The sequence below is a fragment of the Anomaloglossus baeobatrachus genome, chromosome 1 (genome assembly GCF_048569485.1).
Source record: "Anomaloglossus baeobatrachus isolate aAnoBae1 chromosome 1, aAnoBae1.hap1, whole genome shotgun sequence".
Classification (NCBI taxonomy): domain Eukaryota; kingdom Metazoa; phylum Chordata; class Amphibia; order Anura; family Aromobatidae; genus Anomaloglossus; species Anomaloglossus baeobatrachus.
This window is the reverse complement of record NC_134353.1, coordinates 200,779,684-200,797,977: the sequence shown is the minus strand read 5'-3', so window position 1 is coordinate 200,797,977 and position 18,294 is coordinate 200,779,684.

Genomic DNA, 18,294 nt, shown 5'->3' with positions numbered 1-18,294 from the left:
GCAGTAATCATCTATCACTCACCACTACTAGAACTACACTGCAGTAATCATCTATCACTCACCACTACTAGAACTCCACTGCAGTAATCATCTATCACTCACTACTAGAACTACACTGCAGTAATCATCTATCACTCACAACTACTAGTACTACACTGCAGTAAGCATCTATCACTCACCACTACTAGTACTACACTGCAGTAATCATCTATCACTCACAACTACTGGTACTACACTGCAGTAAGCATCTATCACTCATTACTACTAGAACAACACTGCAGTATATATCACTCACTACTACTAGTACTACACTGACTGTAGTAAGCATCTGTCACTCCCTACTACTGGTACTACACTGCAGTAAGCATGTATCCCTCCCTACTACTAGTACTACACTGCAGTAAGAATCTGTCACTCCCTACTACTAGTACTACACTGCAGCAATCATCTATCACTCACTACTACTAGTACTACATTGCAGTAAGAATCTATCACTCATTACTACTAGTACTACACTGCAGTAAGAATCTATCACTCATTACTACTAGTACTACTCTGCACTAAGCTTCTATCACTCCCTACTACTAGTACTACACTGCAGTAAGCATCTATCACTCATTACTACTAGTACTTCACTGCAGTAAGCATCTATCACTCACCTCTACTAGTACTTCACTGCAGTAAGCATCTATCACTCACTACTACTAGTACTACACTGCAGTAAGCATCTATCACTCCCTACTACTAGTACTACACTGCAGTAAGAATCTGTCACTCCCTACTACTAGTACTACACTGCAGCAATCATCTATCACTCACTACTACTAGTACTACACTGCAGTAAGAATATATCACTCACTACTACTAGTACTACATTGCAGTAAGCATCTATCACTCATTACTACTAGTACTTCACTGCAGTAAGCATCTATCACTCCATACTACTAGTACTACACTGCCTGTAGTAAGCATCTGTCACTCCCTACTACTAGTACTACACTGCAGTAAGCATGTATCCCTCCCTACTGCTAGTATTACACTGCAGTAAGAATCTGTCACTCCCTACTACTAGTACTACACTGCAGCAATCATCTATCACTCACTACTACTAGTACTACACTGCAGTAAGAATCTATCACTCATTACTACTAGTACTACACTGCAGTAAGAATCTATCACTCATTACTACTAGTACTACACTGCAGTAAGCATTTATCACTCCCTACTACTAGTACTACTCTGCACTAAGCTTCTATCACTCCCTACTACTAGTACTACACTGCAGTAAGCTTCTATCACTCATTACTACTAGTACTTCACTGCAGTAAGCATCTATCACTCACCTCTACTAGTACTTCACTGCAGTAAGCATCTATCACTCACTACTACTAGTAATACACTGCAGTAAGCATGTATCCCTCCCTACTACTAGTACTACACTGCAGTAAGAATCTGTCACTCCCTACTACTAGTACTACACTGCAGCAATCATCTATCAATCACTACTACTAGTACTACACTGCAGTAAGAATCTATCACTCACTACTACTAGTACTACATTGCAGTAAGCATCTATCACTCCCTACTACTAGTACTACTCTGCACTAAGCTTCTATCACTCCCTACTACTAGTACTACACTGCAGTAAGCTTCTATCACTCATTACTACTAGTACTTCACTGCAGTAAGCATCTATCACTCACCTCTACTAGTACTTCACTGCAGTAAGCATCTATCACTCCCTACTACTAGTACTACACTGCAGTAAGCATGTATCCCTCCCTACTACTAGTACTACACTGCAGTAAGCATCTATCACTCATTACTACTAGTACTACACTGCAGTAAGCATTTATCACTCCCTACTACTAGTACTACACTGCAGTAAGCATCTATCACTCCCTACTACTAGTACTACACTGCAGTAAGAATCTTTCACTCCCTACTACTAGTACTACACTGCAGTAAGAATCTTTCACTCCCTACTACTAGTACTACACTGCAGTAAGCATCTATCACTCACCTCTACTAGTACTTCACTGCAGTAAGCATCTATCACTCACTACTACTAGTACTACACTGCAGTAAAAATCTATCACTCCCTACTACTAGTACTACGCTGCAGTAAGTATGTATCCCTCCCTACTACTAGTACTACACTGCAGTAAGAATCTGTCACTCCCTACTACTAGTACTACACTGCAGCAATCATCTATCACTCACTACTACTAGTACTACTCTGCACTAAGCTTCTATCACTCCCTACTACTAGTACTACACTGCAGTAAGCTTCTATCACTCAATACTACTAGTACTTCACTGCAGTAAGCATCTATCACTCACCTCTACTAGTACTTCACTGCAGTAAGCATCTATCACTCATTACTACTAGTACTACACTGCAGTAAGCATCTATCACTCCATACTACTAGTACTACACTGCCTGTAGTAAGCATCTGTCACTCCCTACTACTAGTACTACACTGCAGTAAGCATGTATCCCTCCCTACTACTAGTACTACACTGCAGTAAGAATCTGTCACTCCCTACTACTAGTACTACACTGCAGCAATCATCTATCACTCACTACTACTAGTACTACACTGCAGTAAGAATCTATCACTCATTACTACTAGTACTACACTGCAGTAAGAATCTATCACTCATTACTACTAGTACTACACTGCAGTAAGAATCTATCACTCATTACTACTAGTACTACACTGCAGTAAGCATTTATCACTCCCTACTACTAGTACTACTCTGCACTAAGCTTCTATCACTCCCTACTACTAGTACTACACTGCAGTAAGCTTCTATCACTCATTACTACTAGTACTTCACTGCAGTAAGCATCTATCACTCACCTCTACTAGCACTTCACTGCAGTAAGCATCTATCACTCACTACTACTAGTACTACACTGCAGTAAGCATGTATCCCTCCCTACTACTAGTACTACACTGCAGTAAGCATCTATCACTCATTACTACTAGTACTACACTGCAGTAAGCATTTATCACTCCCTACTACTAGTACTACACTGCAGTAAGCATCTATCACTCCCTACTACTAGTACTACACTGCAGTAAGAATCTATCACTCCCTACTACTAGTACTACACTGCAGTAAAAATTTATCACTCACTACTACTAGTACTACATTGCAGTAAGCATCTATCACTCATTACTACTAGTACTACACTGCAGTAAGAATCTATCACTCGTTACTACTAGTACTATACTGCAGTAAGCATTTATCACTCCCTACTACTAGTACTACTCTGCACTAAGCTTCTATCACTCCCCACTACTAGTACTACACTGCAGTAAGCATCTATCACTCATTACTACTAGTACTACACTGCAGTAAGAATCTATCACTCGTTACTACTAGTACTATACTGCAGTAAGCATTTATCACTCCCTACTACTAGTACTACACTGCAGTAAGAATCAATCACTCATTACTACTAGTACTACACTGCAGTAAGCATCTATCACTCCCTACTACTAGTACTACACTGCAGTAACCATGTATCCCTCCCTACTACTAGGACTACACTGCAGTAAGAATCTGTCACTCCCTACTACTAGTACTACACTGCAGCAATCATCTATCACTCACTACTACTAGTACTACACTGCAGTAAGAATCTATCACTCAATACTACTAGTACTACACTGCAGTAAGCATCTATCACTCATTACTACTAGTACTACACTGCAGTAAGCATTTATCACTCCCTACTACTAGTACTTCACTTCAGTAAGAATCTGTCACTCAATACTGCTAGTACTACACTGCAGAAATCATCTATCACTCACTACTACTAGTACTACACTGCAGTAAGAATCTATCACTCATTACTACTAGTACTACACTGCAGTAAGCATCTATCACTCATAACTACTAGTACTACACTGCAGTAAGCATTTAACACTCCCTACTACTAGTACTACACTGCAGTAAGCATCTATCACTTCTTACAACTAGTACTACACTGCAGTAAGAATCTATCACTCCCTACTACTAGTACTATACTGCAGTAAAAATGTATCACTCACTACTACTAGTACTACATTGCAGTAAGCATTAGTGATGAACGAGTATTAAAAAGCTCGGGTGCTCGAGGCCCGGGCCGAGCATCCCAAGATAGTCGTGTACTCGGTCCGAGCACCGAGCCCAATGTTATCCTATGGGAGACCCGAGTATTTTTATGAAATGACCCCCGGCAGCATGTAGAAACCCTAAAAATGTCACAAAAGTCTCAGAAGAGTGCTCAAATGACATGGCAACAGCATTGGGAAGACCACTTGAAGCATTTATCACTCAAAAGTCACAGCTGTGAACAATTTTGTCCGCGTTTTACGCCATTTTTACGGACTCCCCAGAAAACCTTCAAAAATGACACCAAAATGAATTTTCATGGCGGAAATGTTAAGGGCACATACCCAATAGTGAGATAGAGCTGGTGTATGTTACTTTTGGAGATTACATGAAAGATTTTACGTGAAAACATTGTGTGGCACTCCGATGTCCCTGAGAAGAGACGTACATGAAGGCCTCTTGAGTCTAATGTGCCCATTTTGAGGAAGTGAGTCTTTGTAGTATTTTCCTTTGCCAGGGCAGTTCAAAATTGTGAGGTTCACCAATGCCCCTGCATACAGACGTGCATGAGGGCCTGTAAACCTGAAGTGCCCATTGTAAGGAAGTGGGTCTATTGTAGTATAGCCCTTAGGCAGGGCAGCCAAAAAGTGGGAGACTCCACATTGTCCCTGGATAGAGACGTGCATGAGGGCCTGTAAACCTGAAGTGCCCATTGTAAGGAAGTGGATCTATTGTAGTATAGCCCTTAGGCAGGGCAGCCAAAAATTGGGAGACTCCACATTGTCCCTGGATAGAGACGTGCATGAGGGCCTGTAAACCTGAAGTGCCCATTGTAAGGAAGTGGGTCTGTTGTAGTATAGCCCTTTGGCAGGGCAGCCAAAAATTGGGAGGCTCCACATTGTCCCTGGATAGAGACGTGCATGATGGCCTGTAAACCTGAAGTGCCCATTGTAAGGAAGTGGGTCTATTGTAGTATAGCCCTTAGGCAGGGCAGCCAAAAATTGGGAGACTCCACATTGTCCCTGGATAGAGACGTGCATGAGGGCCTGTAAACCTGAAATGCCCATTGTAAGGAAGTGGGTCTGTTGTAGTATAGCCCTTTGGCAGGGCAGCCAAAAATTGGGAGGCTCCACATTGTCCCTGGATAGAGACGTGCATGATGGCCTGTAAACCAGAAGTGCCCATTGTAAGGAAGGGGGTCTATTGTAGTATAGCCCCTTGGCAGGGCAGCCAAAAATTGAGAGGCTCCACATTGTCCCTGGATAGAGACGTGCATGATGGCCTGTAAACCAGAAGTGCCCATTGTAAGGAAGTGGGTCTATTGTAGTATAGCCCTTTGGCAGGGCAGCCAAAAATTGGGAGGCTCCACATTGTCCCTGGATAGAGACGTGCATGATTGCCTGTAAACCAGAAGTGCCCATTGTAAGGAAGTGGGACTATTGTAGTATAGCCCTTTGGCAGGGCAGCCAAAAATTGGGAGGCTCCACATTGTCCCTGGATAGAGACGTGCATGATGGCCTGTAAACCAGTAGTGCCCATTGTAAGGAAGTGGGACTATTGTAGTATAGCCCTTTGGCAGGGCAGCCAAAAATTGGGAGGCTCCACATTGTCCCTGGATAGAGACCTGTTAGGTTCTTAGTGCGTCCGTGCTTGCATTTAAAAACCGCACGTGTGTGCCTGTTGGTGGCAGCGTTCAGGTGCACTTGTGTGCGTTTTGCACAAACTTGGATATAACGCACAAGTCTAGTGAATACACATCAGCACAGCATTGCAAAATGCGCAAGGGCGTTGGCAACGAACAAGGAAGTGGACGTGATGGTGGTGCAGGCAGAGACCGAAGTCGTGTGCAAGCTCTAATATCGCCACATCAAAGGGCCACATCTACTCGCTCGCACATCCTGTCCCAAATTCTTGGGGACCGCAGCAATACACCGCTCTTGAACCAAGACCAGTGTCAACAGGTTGTTAGTTGGATAGCGGATAATGCTTCCAGTCAGATTGGCACCACCACAAACACTCTGTCTTCCACACGGTCAAGTGTCAGTAGCCGTGATACTGCACCGCACATTTCAGAACCTGATCCTCCTTCCTACCACCAGGCCAAGTACACGTCCACGGACACTCGGAAGAGCTGTTCACATTTCCATTCACACATTCTGGCCTCTCGCCAGCTCCTGTTGAAGTGGGTCATGACGAGATTGTATGTACAGATGCCCAAATATTTGAGCAGACACGTTCTCACGAAGTTGGCAATGTGTCTCAACAAGGGGTGGACGATGATGAGACACAATTGTCAGGAAGTCAGGAGGAGGAGCAGAATGCGGAAGAGGAAGACAACGTGGTGGATGATCCAGTAACTGACCCAACCTGGCAGGAGGATATGCAGAGCGAGGACAGCAGTGTACAGGGGGAGGGAGGCGTAGCATCCCAACAGGCAGTAAGAAGCAGGGTGGTGGCCCCAGGCAGAAGTCAGGCAACCGTTCCCCGGAACAACAACACGACACAAGGTGCCTGTACAAATGTTAGGTCTTCCCGAGTCTGGCAGTTTTTTAAGTTGGCTCCAGTTGATTCTAAAAAGGCCATTTGCAACACCTGCCGTGCCAGCATCAGCAGGGGTACCAAAACTAGCAGCCTGACCACCACCAGCATGATCAGGCACATGTCAGCCAAGCACCCGACTTTGTGGGATGTACAACAGAGTCGAGGAGCAGTGCTTGGTGATGTCACTGCTGCGTCTTCGCTTGTTGTGCATGCGAGCCAATCCCCTGTCCATGCTGCCTGCGAACAAGCCTCCTCCGGCCCTGCACCTGCAGTTGCCCATGCAGAAATAACACCATCATCAAGCACGTCCTTGTCCCAGCGCAGCGTTCAGTTATCCATTCAGCAAACCTTTGAACGCAGGCGCAAATACACTGCCAACGCCCCACATGCCACACTTCTAAATGCTAAGATTTCGCGACTGCTTGCACTGGAAATGTTGCCTTTTAGGCTGGTGGAGACAGAAGCATTCCGCGACCTGATGGCGGCAGCTGTCCCACGTTACTCGGTCCCCAGCCACCACTATTTCTCCCGGTGTGCCGTCCCCGCATTGCATAACCACGTGTCACAAAACATCACACGTGCCCTGAACAATGCTGTTTCAGCCAAAGTCCACCTAACCACAGACACGTGGACAAGTGCATGTGGGCAAGGCCGCTACATCTCGTTGACGGCACACTGGGTTAATATTGTGGAAGCTGGGACCCAGTCTGAGCAAGGGACGGAACACGTCTTTCCCACACCAAGGTTTGCAGACCCTACCTCAGTCAGGGTTTCACCTACACTCTACAGCTCCGGAATGTCATTCTCCTCAGCCTCCTCCTCCTCCTGCGCATCCTCATCCACTTTACCCTCCACACCAGTCCCAAGCTGGAAGCACTGCAGCACTGCCTCGGCGAAGCGGCAACAGGCTGTGCTGAAGCTAATTTGCATAGGTGACAAACCCCACAATGCAGAAGAGGTGTGGACAGCTCTGAAACAGTAGGCAGATCACTGGCTCACACCTCTGAACCTAAAGCCAGGAAAGGTCATGTGTGACAATGGCCGGAATCTGGTGGCGGCTTTGAGGCGAGGCCAGCTGACACATGTTCCATGCGTGGCCCATGTGCTCAACCTCGTGGTTCAGCGGTTTCTAAAGTCATACCCAGAGCTGTCTGATCTGCTGGTAAAAGTTCGCCACCTGTCTGCACATTTTCGAAAGTCAACTACTGCTTCAGCCGGCCTTGCCGGCTTTCAGCGCCATTTGCATCTTCCGGCTCACAGACTGGTGTGTGATGTCCCCACGCGTTGGAATTCAACTCTGCACATGTTGGTCAGGATATGTGAGCAAAAGAGGGCAGTTGTTGAGTTCCTGCATCACCTAAGCCGTCGGGAAATGGGTCAAACTCCACACATAACACCTGAGGAGTGGAGATGGATGTCCGACCTATGTACCATCCGCCAAAACTTTGAGGACTCCACCAAGATGGTGAGCGGCGATGACGACATTATTAGCGTCACCATACCGCTTCTCTGCCTTCTAAAATGGTCTCTGCTCAAAAACAAACATGATGCATTGCAGGCGGAGCGCGATGAGTTGGAGCAAGAAACAGCAGTGGGTGTGGGTGATAACACACAGCCCAGCCTCGTCTCATCACAACGTGCAGTGGAGGACTATGACGAGGAGGAGGATGAAGACATGGAGCAACTCTCCGGCCAAATTGAGGATATGACATGCAGTCATATCCTCGGTTCAGCGTGGCTGGCCAGAGGACAGGGTAGATGATGAGGAGGAGGAGGAGGAGGAGGACAGCATGTTCAGTCATCGTGTTGGTCAGGATACTGAATTGATGGCTGTTAAGAGTCTGGCGCACATGGCTGACTTTATGGTAAGCTGCCTGTCTCGTGACCCTCGCGTTAAGAACATCTTGGCCGACAATCATTAGTGGTTGGTAACACTGTTAGACCCACGCTAAAAGGAGAATTTTATGTCTCTTATTCCCGAGGCGGAGAGGTCAGGCAAAATGCAGCAGTTCCAGAAGGCCATAGTCACGGAAGTAGGCAAAGCATTCCCCTCACAAAACGCTAGCGGCATAGGTCAGGAATCAGTGGACAACCAAGGCGTACAGCCAAGAGGGGCACAAGTCCAATCCGCCAGAGGTAGGGGAACAGTCTTTAAGATGTGGGACAGTTTTCTCAGCCCCTCACATACCACAGCCCCTGAGGTGCGGGGTAGTGCCACAAGAAATTCTAAGTTTGCCCAGATGCTCAAGGAGTACCTTGCAGATCGAACAACTGTACTCCGACATTCCTCTGTGCCTTACAATTATTGGGTATCCAAGCTGGACACGCGGCATGAATTGGCTCTCTACGCCTTGAAAGTCCTGGCCTGCCCTGCCGCTAGCGTTTTGTCAGAGCGTGTTTTTAGTGCCGCAGGTGGAATCATTACAGATAAACGCACCCGCCTGTCAACTGAAAATGCTGACAGGCTGACTCTGATCAAGATGAACAAGGGTTGGATTGGGCCAGACTTCACCAGCAAATGACAGCGGAATTTAAAGTTTGTCACGGGAATTTGCCATGTACCTCCACTCACCCATGGGTACACACTTCTGGACTTTGGCTAATCGCTGGACTGCTCCTCCTTCTCCTCATGCGCCACCATGATGACCGTTACAATAGTTAGGCCGTTGTTTCAGATATACCCCCAGTGGCAAATTTTTTCGCCCATTCTTTCAGAATGGGCATTACAACGACAGGAGACCCGCTCCTTTGCAATGGGAACAAGGTTTTGAGGCCCTCATGAACGTCTCTATCCAGGGACAATGTGGAGCCTCCCAATTTTTGGCTGCCCTGCCAAGGGGCTATACTACAATAGACCCACTTCCTTACAATGGGCACTTCAGGTTTACAGGCCCACATGCATGTCTCTATCCAGGGACAATGTGGAGCCTCCAAATTTTTGGCTGCCCTGCCTAAGGGCTATACTACAATAGACCCACTTCTTTACAATGGGCACTTCAGGTTTACAGGCCATCATGCACGTCTCTATCCAGGGACAATGTGGAGCCTGACGCTGCCACCGACTGCCACACACGTGCGGTTTTTAAATGCAAGTACGGACGCAATAAGAACCTAACAGGTTTTTAGGAGCGACAATTACTGAGAAGTTTGACACTATCAGACGCTGCTGACGTGTATTATTCACTAGACTTGTGCGTTATATACTGGTTTGTGCAAAACGCGCACCTGTACGCTGCCACCGACAGGCACACACGTGCGGTTTTTAAATGCAAGCACGGACGCACTAAGAACCTAACAGGTTTTTAGGAGCGACAATTACTGAGAAGTCTGACACTATCAGGACTGTTTTAGACTGTGTACACCAGCCCCAGATATGATGAAGGCTGGTATACGGTCACCACTAGGAATGGCTATATACCCTGCCTGCCTGCCTGTATACAGCTACAATAGTCCTGAGAAGGACTCTTCTGGTCACTAGCCTGTATTCCGACCTGGCTATACCCTGCCTGCCCTGCCTGTATACAGCAACAATAGTCCTGAGAAGGACTCTGCTCCTGTACTCCGACCTGGCTATACCCTGCCTGCCTGTATACAACTACAATAGTCCTGAGAAGGACTTCTGGTCACACTGTTTGCAGCCCTGCTACAGAAATAACTATAAAAGGCTGCAAACCTTTCCCTGAAGCAGCAACACTCTCCCTGCACTGACTGTCTGGATGGCTGTGTGCAGAGCACAGCGCGCCCGCCGGTATAAAGGCTCGGTCACGCTGTGCAGGCCGGCCAATCACTGCAATTCCACAACTAACAGGGCTGTGGCATTGCAGTGGTCTGCCAGCCAATCCCTGCATGAGGGCTGGCTCTCAAAAGAGCGCCAACATGCTGGGTTGAAGACCACGAGTACAGCACGAGTATCACGAGATTACTCGGTCCCCGCCGAGTAGCCCGAGTACAGTGATACTCGTGCGAGTACCGAGTAGTGACAAGCATACTCGCTCAACACTAGTAAGCATCTATCACTCCCTACTACTAGTACTACACTGCAGTAAGCTTCTATCACTCATTACTACTAGTACTTCACTGCAGTAAGCATCTATCACTCACCTCTTCTAGTACTTCACTGCAGTAAGCATCGATCACTCACTACTACTAGTACTACACTGCAGTAAGAATCTATCACTCCCTACTACTAGTACTACACTGCAGTAATCACCTATCACTCACTACTACTAGTACTACACTGCAGTAAGCATCTAGCACTCATTACTACTAGTACTACACTGCAGTAAGAATCTATCACTCGTTACTACTATACTGCAGTAAGCATTTATCACTCCCTACTACTAGTACTACACTGCAGTAAGAATCAATCACTCATTACTACTAGTACTACACTGCAGTTAGCATCTAGCACTCATTACTACTAGTACTACACTGCAGTAAGAATCTATCACTCGTTACTACTAGTACTATACTGCAGTAAGCATTTATCACTCCCTACTACTAGTACTACACTGCAGTAAGAATCAATCACTCATTACTACTAGTACTACACTGCAGTAAGCATCTATCACTCCCTACTACTAGTACTACACTGCAGTAATCACCTATCACTCACTACTATTAGTACTACACTGCAGTAAGCATCTAGCACTCATTACTACTAGTACTACACTGCAGTAAGAATCTATCACTCGTTACTACTAGTACTATACTGCAGTAAGCATTTATCACTCCCTACTACTAGTACTACACAGCAGTAAGAATCAATCACTCATTACTACTAGTACTACACTGCAGTTAGCATCTAGCACTCATTACTACTATTACTACACTGCAGTAAGAATCTATCACTCGTTACTACTAGTACTATACTGCAGTAAGCATTTATCACTCCCTACTACTAGTACTACACTGCAGTAAGCATCTATCACTCCCTACTACTAGTACTACACTGCAGTAAGCATCTATCACTCCCTACTACTAGTATTACACTGCAGTAAGAATCTATCACTCACTACTACTAGTACTACATTGCAGTAAGCATCAATCACTCCCTACTACTAGTACTACTCTGCACTAAGCTTCTATCACTCCCTACTACTAGTACTACACTGCAGTAAGCTTCTATCACTCATTACTACTAGTACTACACTGCAGTAAGAATCTATCACTCATTACTACTAGTACTACTAGTACTACACTGCAGTAAGCATCTAGCACTCATTACTACTAGTACTACACTGCAGTAAGAATCTATCACTCGTTACTACTAGTACTATACTGCAGTAAGCATCTATCACTCATTACTACTAGTACTACACTGCAGTAAGCATCTAGCACTCATTACTACTAGTACTACACTGCAGTAAGAATCTATCACTCATTACTACTAGTACTTCACTGCAGTAAGCATCTATCACTCCATACTACTAGTACTACACTGCCTGCAGTAAGCATCTATCCCTCCCTACTACTAGTACTACACTACAGTAAGAATCTGTCACTCCCTACTACTAGTACTACACTGCAGCAATCATCTATCACTCACTACTACTAGTACTACACTGCAGTAAGAATCTATCACTCATTACTACTAGTACTACACTGCAGTAAACATCTATCACTCATTACTACTAGTTCTACACTGCAGTAAGCATCTATCACTCATTACTACTAGTTCTACACTGCAGTAAGCATTTATCACTCCCTACTACTAGTGCTACACTGCAGTAAGCATCTATCACTCCCTGCTACTAGTACTACACTGCAGTAAGAATCTATCACTGATTGCTACTAGTACTTCACTGCAGTAAGCATCCAATACTCTATACTACTAGTACTATGTCGCGGGCGGAGGAGGGGACGCTGCGCTCTCCCACTGCTTGGGTCCAGCTGCTGCTGCTGCTGCTCGGTGGGCCGGATCCCGGGGATTCGAGCGGCGTTCCTCGCCCGTGAGTGAAAAGGGGGTTTAATTGTGGGGATTTGATATTGTCCGTGACGCCACCCACGGTTGTGGTGAGGTTGGTGACACCACCGCTGCTCTGGACGGGGATCCCGGGAGCAATGGCAGGGAGCAGCCTGGATGTTAGTTCTCCCCTCCATGGGTAGGGGGTTGGTTGTCCCGGGGCCCGGTGATGGGGTAGGGATGGATGGCAGGCGGGTTACGGGGCCTGGTGAGGTGCAGGGTCGCGGGGGCAGCGCTGTGCCGCACAGCACGGTGGTACTCACTCAGCCAATGATGTACACAGAGTCTCCGGTAAAACAAGCGGCTGGATGGACGGGTCCCACAGACGGCTGCGGTGTTTCTCCTCCCGGCAGGTTGATGGTGACTGCCTTTCCCTGCACCTGTGTAGTGTGTACGGTTCCAATGGGTTCCCACCAGTAACCCGCTCCCCAGCTTGGATATGTGCTGAGGGAGCCCCTTTTGCCCGCAGGCTCTGGCCCTGGGAACTTTAGCCTTGGTGGTGATTGTGTTTCCCTCTAACGGTTGGACTGTTGCCTTCTGTCGGGACTTGGCTGCTGGGAAACCCAGGAGGTTCCCTTCGCTAAAGGATTTGACAAATTGCACAGCGACTCCTAGCCTTGTCGGGGTCCGTAAGCCCCTGCCGGATTGTGCTGGCTTCTCTTTGCGTACCGGTCCGGTACCGCCGGGCCACCGCCCGTCCACGGTCCTTACGGCTAGCTCCAATAGGCCTCTCCTGCAGACGGTCACCACCGTCTGCCAGCCTTGCTGTTCCGTCCGGGCCACACACCTGGACCAACTTCAAACTCCTCCACTGCCACTTCACTTCCACCACTCTCCTCCACTGCAAACTATATGCTCTCTTTTCCCGCCTCCAGGACTGTGTACTCCTCGGTGGGCGGGACCAACCGCCTGGCCCACCCCCTGGTGTGAGCATCAGCCCCTGGAGCGAGGCAACAAGGATTTTGCTTGACTTTGGTGTGCCTGACCGGGAATGTGGGGTGTGTTGGTGTAGTGCCTGTGACGTCCTTGCTTGCAAAAGAACAGCAAAGCAAAATTGGTACTATGCAAATGTGGTCACAATTAAAATGTAACTTTTCATATCCAAGCTTGCCCAGGGCGCCACAACTACACTGCAGTAAGCATCTATCACTCCATACTACTAGTACTCTACACTTCAGTAAGCATGTATCACTCACTACTACTAATACTACATTGCAGTAAACATCTGTCACTCACTAATACTAGTACTACAGTGCAGTAATCATCTATCATTCACTACTACTAGTAGTGCACTGCAGTAAGTATCTATCACTCACTACTCCTGAGTTTCTTTGGTTATAGAGTTTTTTGAAGACATTTTTAATTTACATTTTTTTCATGGAAAACTGGGTAACAACCAGTATGGCTGGAGGTACAGCGCACATAGCCTGTGTTCATATGACAGTTTGTTTTTTTTTCAGTAGGAAAAATAACAGATGTACAGTATGTGCGTGTAGCATCCCTGAGCCACCCAGGGCACTACACGGAACTGCATCCTCACGAGGATGCAGGACTTACCCTCTGGGGCCTGGAACACCAGTGCTAGTAACTACTGCACACATCTAAAATCCTAGTTCCCCACACTAGGGCTAATGGGTAGTTAGATAAGTGAATGGTCACCTAGAGGGTGGAGCCAGTCCAGGAACTAGCCAGCCTGGTGGGAGGGGACTGCAGTCAGTCTGTAGAATTTAGTGAAGAGAGCAGACGTGCCTAGAGCTGGGTCCGTGTAACGGTGACCCGGGGGCACAGGAATAGGTTGCCAGAATAGGAGCAAACAAGTACCTCTGGAACAGAGAAGGTCGCCAGGGACGGTACAAGGGAGCACCACTGAAACCAAAGCACGAACAGGGCACAGGGCCCTTGGTCAGGCAACAGTTTCACACGGCCTGGAAAATTCCTGCACAGTGAAGGGACATGCATGGACTTCACTAACCTACAGATCCGGGGGAATCAGCAGTAAAGCAAGGATCGGGGTTCGGAGACATACCTCCCCACAGGGTCCACACTGCCAGCCGTACAGACGAGACTGCTACCTAATAGGGACAGTCAGGGCCCCCAAACTACTTCAAGCTATGGGGACCCAAACTACACAGAGTGCTGGGGACAGAGCAACCGAGTCACTACACTGGCACTCGAATACCAGGGACCTGAACCAGCCGTCCAAGGTTTAAAAGTGAGTAAGGACTGTTCATTAAAACCCCGGAGTGGTCTCCTTCTTTATAAAGTGCACAAGCTCCCATCCCATACATCTCCCAGGATCGGCCCTACCTGCGGAGGGCCTTCCACCACAGCTGCCACTACCACCAGCCCTGGGGTACCCACATCAGCAGCGGCGGTTCCACAATCATAACCGCAACCCACAGGTGGCGTCACATGAACATTAACTATTATCTCCCCTGTAAATATTCTCTTTATAAAAAGCACCCAGGGCACGGGACCGGTTAACGGCCACCACAGGGACATCCCCAATTGTATATACTGCCTAGGACCGAGTACCCCATTCTCTGGGCGGCACAGTTTATTTTTTCTGGCATCACGAACAGGATATGAACAAGGCCCGTTAACTCAGGTGACGTGTGCCTTAAAGATTGTATTTAGTGGACTGTTTGTGCAAAATTTTCGCCATCTTTGATTATTGTGAAAAACGGGCTGCGCCGTCACTGTAAAAAAAGCACGCGAAACTGCAAAAGAGCGCGAGTAGAAGTGCCACCCACTAGTCCTATAAGCGCGGGTGGAAGGCGGCAGTAACCTGACCCAAAAGCTCCCAGAGTGCCCAGTCCCCACGAGAGTGGTGAAATAACCAAGGGGGAGACGAAAAGATGTCGGCACCGGATAATGGGAGTGTAGCGGGGCCTCCCGCGGACGTGCAGGGAGATAGGAACGCGGCGGGACCTGCTTCGGTGGTACAAGCCGCAGCCTCCGTGGCCAGAGCGGACGCTCCAATAATGCCAATCACCTTACCTTATGTGCCCAGCGCGGCCTGGCTGCCCCAGTATGACGGCAAATCAGACGCTTTATCCGGATTCAAAAAGAAAATTTGCACTATGCTGGACATTTATACGATGACCAGTAGGCAGTGAGCGTCTGTGGTACTGGGACAGTTAAGGGGTGCAGCAGAGCTGGAGTTGATGACCCGGCCAGATGAAGATCGGGCCTCAGTGACCACCATATTTGAGAGACTCAAGGCTGTTTTTGAAACCTGTACTGAGGCAGAGCTCTGCATTGGGTTTTATAACTGCAAACAGCGCCCCCAGGACAGCATCAGAGATTATGCCCTGAGGTTACAGGCAGCATTACGGACTTTAAGGTGGGCTGTACACTATGCAACATCGCTACCGATATATCGTCAGGGTCACGTCGTTAGTGACGCACATCCGGCGCCAGTAGCGACATCGCAATGTGTAAATCCTAGGTGCGACGATGAACGAGCGCAAAAGCGTAAAAAATCGCTGATCTGTGTTACGTCGTTCATTTCCATAACGTCGTTACTGCTGCAGATACGATGTTGTTTGTCGTTCCTGCAGCACCACACATCGCTGTGTGTGAAACCGCAGGAACGACAAACATCTCCTTACCTGCCAGCAATGCGGAAGGGAGAAGGTGGGCAGGATGTTATGTCCCGCTCATCTCCGCCCCTCCGCTTCTATTGGCCATCCGCTTAGTGACGTTGCGGTGACGTCGCTGTGACGCCGAACGCACCTCCCCCTTGAAGGACGGATTGTTCGGCGGCCACAGCGACGTCGCTGACCAAGTATGTGCGTGTGACGCTGCCGTAGCAATAATGTTTGCTGCGGCAGCAAGCACCAGATATTGCATGTACGAAAGGGGCGGGTGCTATCGCGCTCGACATCGCTAGCAATTGTAGCAATGTCACTGCGTGTAAAGCCTGCCTAAGATTTGTGAACCCCATTGATTATCTGGAAAGCAACAAATTGAGGGTTGAAAATTTTCTGCAAGTGTGACGCCCTGGCAAAACCAGGTGGTCACACAGATTAGGCCCCCACACAACACCCTCCCTCACATGGTTACACACAGCCGACCTGAAACCCTAGTCACCCCCGCAGGGAAGGACAGGCACACCAGTGGGCGGGACCAGGCGGATGGAGAATGCCCACCTAGGGGTCTGGAGAGCCCAGGCGGGAAAATCGGTAGTTTGTTTAGAGCTCAAGTGGAGTGGAGTGGAGTAGGTGAAGCTCGAGAGCAGAGTCGCCGGGGTTGGAGCCCTGGTGCATTGTCTAGGTGGCAGACAGTGGTCCGTGTCTAGCAGGAGATGGGAAGATGGCAGCCGGTGATCCGAGGTGGACCGGGGCAGGGTTGGAGAACGCCGGTACCGACACCGGAGAACGGACCCGGAAACCTCGCACAGAGGGGGTACTTGGACCCTGAAGCCAGGACCGCAACCAACGGCCTAGCTAATTAAACAATTGAAGGCAGGATTATAGGTCCTGTCCCAACCAAAGTCCCAAAAGCAGACAACCACCCACAGAGAGGGATAGGGCATCTGCCAGGGCCTGGTAGATCCCACGGGTCAGCATCAGCGGGCACGGCTCCCAACAATAGTACCGGGAGCGGACTCCCGCGTTCCACACCGGGAAGTCCACCACATCACAACACAGTGCAGAGGAAAGTGACACAGACCACCAGCCCGGGTGGTGGACCAGAGTACACCCGGCCGCCTCGGCCAGCCACCAGCACCTTGGTTAACCACTGGACTTGTCTGATTTCTTTAACCGTGAGTAAGCTGAGACTCCCTGATCTGACCAGGTGTGTCGGCCCCTGCATCACCGTCCCCTGCACTGAGTCACTGGGTCCCGGGGCAACCATCCCTACCCGCGGAGCAGTTAACAACCAGCTGCCATCCCATCACCCCAGGTATCCCACAGCAGCAGCGGTGGTGCCATACTTCACCACACACCGTGGGTGGCGTCACAGACTGACTACGGCAAATCTCGTACAAATACGTCCCCCATTGATTTGGAGTGTCTGCGTGACCCCTGGGTCCGGAGAATCCCTCGAGCCACACTGCGGGTCCGGATCCGAGCAGCCCGGCTGCTACTGACGTGGGGGCGGCACACAAGGTCTACGGTCAGTGGAGGACCGCAAGCAGCTGCGACTGTGGACCCTAGAACACCCGAATATGAACTCTGTTGTCCTCAGAAATCGGGCCATCAAAGCCTTGCAACCCCCTGAGACCATAGACTCTGTCCCTCAGTCCCGGCAAGCCAGCACTTTCCCTCTACATATGGAGCCTTCTTCCTTAACAGTGGCAGAGACTAAAGGCCCTGTCACACACACAGATAAATCTGCGGCAGATCTGTGGTTGCAGTGAAATTGTGGACAATCAGTGTCAGGTTTGTGGCTGTGTACAAATGGAACAATATGTCCATGATTTCACTGCAACCACAGATCTGCCAAAGATTTATCTCTGTGTGTGACGGGGCCTTAATAATCAGGTAGCGCCCCCTGGTGATCCCAGTGATCTGAGCTCCCAGGTGCAGCAGCTGAGCAAAGATGTGGCCAGGATCCTACAGGGGATGCAGCTCTAGCCAGAGATCAAGCTGGCAGAGAAGATCCAGCTAGCCGACTACCCTGAAGATGTTCTCTGGATGCGAGGAGGAAGGACCCCATCGATCAGAGTG